This window comes from Chelonoidis abingdonii, chromosome 4, assembly GCF_003597395.2.
Source record: "Chelonoidis abingdonii isolate Lonesome George chromosome 4, CheloAbing_2.0, whole genome shotgun sequence".
Classification (NCBI taxonomy): domain Eukaryota; kingdom Metazoa; phylum Chordata; order Testudines; family Testudinidae; genus Chelonoidis; species Chelonoidis abingdonii.
Window position 1 is genome coordinate 110670856 of NC_133772.1, and position 5107 is coordinate 110675962.

Genomic DNA, 5107 nt, shown 5'->3' on the forward strand with positions numbered 1-5107 from the left:
CCTCCTCTTCTTCGGCGGGGGGAAGGTTCCAGAATGGAGTGGCGCACGTACGGGGCGCGTGACGCGGCGCGGGCAGCAGGCTGCACCCCTGAGAATGGAACACCCGCTGTGCTCCCTGGCAAGCCGCCCTGCCCCTCCCTGCCCGGAGGATCTCCTCCGCAGCAGGGCTTGTATGTTCCACTGGGGGAACCCCTGCTCCCCTCCCGGCGGGCGGCGAAGAGGGGCTGCCCCAGGAGCTTGCCTGCGAGCGGTCAGCGCCTGCGTGTCGGCAGGCGGGAGAGCGCCGAGCGGCGCGTCCCTGGGCTGGTCAGGCTCGGGATCCCGCGGCACTGCGCTCCCCTGCACAACGCCGAGCGGTCCCCGAGGATTTATCCGTGGCCCTGGCGTTGCCGCCCCGCAGGCAGGAGTGCGCGTTGCAGAGACTGCGGAGCCATGGGGCAGGCGCTGGGGGGCCGCCGGAGTGGGAGTGGGTGCGGATGCAGTGGACACCCCCTAGGGTGGGGCTGTACGGCAGTTAAGCGCCTGCGTCTGGGCTGCGCCAGCGGGCTGGGGCTAAGGGGCTCTTTAGTTGTGGTGTAGATGCTCCGGGGTCTATTCCCAAAATTAAACAGCGCTTTAGCCTGGGGATCACTAGTTCAAGTCAGCGGGCACGGGAGTTTGTCCCGTCTGCTGGGTCAGACCTGTGGCTTAATCAGGCTGGGATCTTGTTCCTTTTGAAACTTCCAGGGGGCTTGTTTTTCTGTTTGTTTTAGTCATTACTGCCTGACGGTGAATTACATGCAGTAGAACCTCAGTGTTATAAACTGACCAATCACACATCTCATTTAGAACGAGAAGTCTGCTATCAGGCAGCAGCAGAGCCCGGGCCCTGGGCGGGGATACAGTACCCTACTGTGTTAAACATACTAAAAAAATACGGGGAAAGGTCAAAATTTGACAAGGTAAGGAAATTGTATCTTTGCTTGTTTCATATGAATAAAGATAGATTAAAGCATTTTCTTCTGCTTGGTAGAGCTGTCAGTCCATTAAAAAATTAGTCATGATTAATCACACTGTTAAACAAAATAGAATACAATCTATTTAAATATTTTTGGATGTTTTCTACGTTTTCAAATATATTGATTTCAGTTACAACACAATACAAAGTGTATAGTGCTCGCTTAATATTTTTAATTACAAGTATTTGTACTGTAAAAAAAAGAGTATTTTTCGGTTCACCTCATAGAAGTACTGTTGTGCGTTCTGTTGTGAAAGTGCAACTTACAAATGTAGGTTTTGGTTTGTTTTTTTTTTGTTGCATGAACTACTCAAAAACAAAATTCTAAAATTTTAGAGCCTGCAAGTCCACTCAGTCCTGCTTCTTGTTCAGCCAATTGCTCAGACAGACAAGTTTGTTTACATTTGCAGAAGATAATGCTGCCTGCTTCTTGTTTAAGTCAGCTGAAAGTGAGAACAGGCGTTCTCATGGCACTGTTGTAGCCGGTGTTGCGAGATTTTGTGTGTCAGATGCACTAAAGATTCATATGTCCCTTCATGCTTCAACTACCATTCCAGGGGACTTGCATTCATGCTGATGATGGGTTCTGCTTGATAGCAATCCAAAGCAGTGTAGACCGACACATGTTCATTTTCATTATCTGAATCAGATTGCCATCAGCAGATTTTCTTTTTTAGTGGTTTGGATTCTGTAGTTTCTGCATTGGAGTGTTGGTCTTTTAAGACATCTGAAGGCATTCTTTACACCTAGTCCCTCTCAGATTTTTGGAAGGCACTTCAGATTCTTAAACCTTGGGTTGAGTGCTGTAGCATCTTTAGAAATCTCACATTGGTACTTTCTTTGTGTTTTGTGAAATCTGCAGTGAAAGTGTTCTGAAAATGAACAATGTTGCGTCATTATCTGAGACTGCTATAACATGAAATATATGGCAGAATGCAGGTAAAACAGCAGGGGACATACAATTTTCCCACAAGGAGTTCAGTCACAAATTTAATTAACACTTTTTTTTTAATGAGTGTCATCAGAATGGAAGCATGTCCTCTGGAATGGTGGCCGAAGCATGACTGAGTGGATTTGTAAAGTTTTACCTTGTTTTGGTTTTGAGTGCAGTTATGTAATACAAAAAACATCTACATTTATAAGTTGCACTTTCACAACTGATTGCAGGACAGTACTTACATGAGGTAAGTTGAAAAATACTATTTCATTTGTTTGATTTTTACAGTGAAAGTATTTGATTTCAGTTAACACAGAATACAATATATATGAAAATGTAGGAAAACATCCAAAATACTTAATACATTTCAGTTGGTATTCTATTGTTTAACAGTGTGATTAAAACTACAATTAATCACAGTTAATTTTTTTGAGTTAATCACTTGAGTTAACTGCGATTCATGGACAGTGCTACCGCATAGTAAAGTTCCAAAACTGTATTAAGTCATGTTCAGTTGCAGACTTTTGAAAGACTAACCATAACATTTTGTTCAGAGTTACAGTCTCTATTTCCAAGGTGTTCATAACTTTGAGATTTTACTGTATTTTATAAGGAGGTAGTTCCTTGTAGTTGAGAATTTCTGGCAAGTTCTAACTCTAAGGGTACTAAACCATATATGCTAAACTTTGCCTCAGCTAATAGCTGCAGCCTGGGTATTCTGCAGCTGCAGAGTTTATGCTGTATCTACCCATAGAAAGAGAGTGTGATATGAACCTAGTTTAATAAAGATGAATCTATTCCCCAGTCCAAAAATACTCAATTGTCTTGAGTGTAAAAACCCCAAACCATTTTCTGCTCCTTTGTGGCAGCGTAAAGCCCCAAATGTCCCATCCCAAACCTCCAGGTTTCCCCTAGAAACTTGTACAATGCAATTATTCATTTGAAGAATAAAATTTTATGTTACCGTGAAAATTTCCACCAAAAATAAGGTGAATTTAATGTAAAGGTAAATCAGGGTACTGATGATATGAATTGTCGTCTAAGAGAATGAAAAACATCACTTTTTTCTAATTTAACTCTGCAGCATCAGAGTGTGTTAGAAAGCAGAGGTCCTTTTTTGCAGATTTTATTTCTAGCTTGCCACAAGAAACATATCGTGAATCTAAACATCTTACTCTGTTGGATGGTTCCACTCATTCCATCTGTGGCTGCCTCATTGGTAACCTGACTTCTTTTCCTTCTTCTGCCACAATGAAGCCTTTAGCTAAAGTGTCAACCCTGTGCTTCCTCAGCAATTCTCTTTTTGGCTCTGACGAAGGGTGTATATACTGATTTAAGGTGTGATTTGCTGTTTCTACACTGATCTTTCCTTCAGGTCTCTCTTGCTTATAAGGCAGAACAATACAACTTCATGGTATTATCTGCTTTATATTGATTTTCAGAGAAGCAGAGTTGACAGGAGATGCCAAAGAATTATTGCCTTTGCCATATGGTATTGCTCAGATTCTTCAGTTGCCCTATATGGCCTGTTGGATCTCTGTCAAATAGCATACCAGCCTGATTATCGAGCGACAAATGAGATATGCAGTAGACATATCAGTGCTTATGAAGAGCTCCTCTCCTTAAACATGATGTGGTCTAGGTCAGGGTCTCATTCTTAAGAAGTGCCATTGACTTTTCCTCTGCTGCCCCCTATTACTATTTATGATGTGTCTCAGCTTCCTACTATGCTCTAGGTTTCTTCTCTTCTTTCTAGAGTGCCTGCCTTCTTTGGAATCTTTTGGGCTTGGTTAGCATGCATCAGTTCTATCATACTCGCTGCCTATGGAGTTTGGGCCAACTTCATTAGTAGGACACCAATAGCACTGTATTTGTTCTCCATCACTGCTACGATTGGCACCTTTAGATGGACTGCTACATCCTTCTGGGCTTTCCCTCAGGTGGTCATCTTGTTCCTGAGCAGTTAAGGAGCAAATTTTCTAGAATTACCAGTTGTCTTCACCACCAGTAGTGCTACCCATTCATCATTCTCTTGAGTTGTAAGCAAGTGATGTCCAAGAGGGATCTGGATATTATATCAACAGAATGTCATAGTAAAACAAAAGGATGAAATTAACCAAAGTATATGGGACCTTTACTGTTTCCAGTTCTGGAGATTTCAAGCTCCCCTCCCCCCCCCCCCCGCCCGGCTTTCATCACTTTCCCTCAGAGAGGTGGACATCTGGTCCTCTTTGCTAAGAGCTCCCTGCTTTCTCCTTGTCTGACCAGCTGAGAACTCTGCTTTTATACAAACCTTTCTGAGCACAGTCTCTGGTAGCTGCCATTTACACTGGGCAGAGAGAAGCAGCTGCAGTGCTAAGAGTCATTTTAATTCTCACTACAACTTATTTTTCAGCTATTAAGGACTGTTTTCCCTTTCCCTTATTTCAGGGGAAGTGTTACATTCTCACAACATAGTATTTACTTGTTTTAAGTTAGCAACATACTCAGCACTGTACAGGTCAAAAATAAAGACAATGCCTGTACTGAAGAGTATAGTCCTAAAATATATTGGGCTACAATGTGGGGAATTTTTAAATAAAAAGCTCTATCATAATCATTTTGGAAAATGTAAAGGTACTTCGGTGTAGAAAACAGCCCTAGTCCTTGCTCCTAAGAACAGTGATGCAGTGAGTGCATGTATCAAATAGTAGGAGGATGTGGGGTAAGGAAGGAGAAGCAAAAAGATCATGTGATTACACAGGTGAGGCATGTGCCTTGGGGGATCAGTTAAGAAGAAATGTAACCTAATGATCTTGTGCTCACCTGTACCACACAGGGTACAAAAGAATCTAATGAAGATGAGCGGATGTCCTTCACCACTGACTCACAATATAAGAATTGTGCACAAAGCTTGAGAAATAGATTGGGGAATGGAAGGGAATAGGGATACAACAGCCAATCCTGCATTGCTAGAGACAACACTTTCAGCCTTGGTATGTCTACACTACAGGATTATTCCGATTTTACGTAAACCAGTTTTGTAAAACAGATTGTATAAAGTCGAGTGCACACTGCCACACTAAGCACATTAATTCGGTGATGTGTGTGTCCATGTACCGAGGCTAGCGTCGATCTCCAGAGCATTGCACTGTGGGTAGCTATCTCATAGTTCCTGCAGTCTCCCCCCCCCC

The 5107-nt window shown here is 42.9% G+C and overlaps 1 long non-coding RNA gene across 1 annotated transcript in view; it reads left to right on the forward strand.

Annotated features, from left to right (window-relative positions):
• LOC116837482 (uncharacterized) overlaps positions 1 to 5107 on the forward strand; it is a 20451-nt gene continuing 15344 nt past the window's right edge. Inside the window, exon 1 of the long non-coding RNA XR_004376704.2 lies at positions 1 to 941. This is a non-coding gene — a long non-coding RNA (uncharacterized LOC116837482). The remainder of the gene's footprint in view (positions 942 to 5107) is intronic.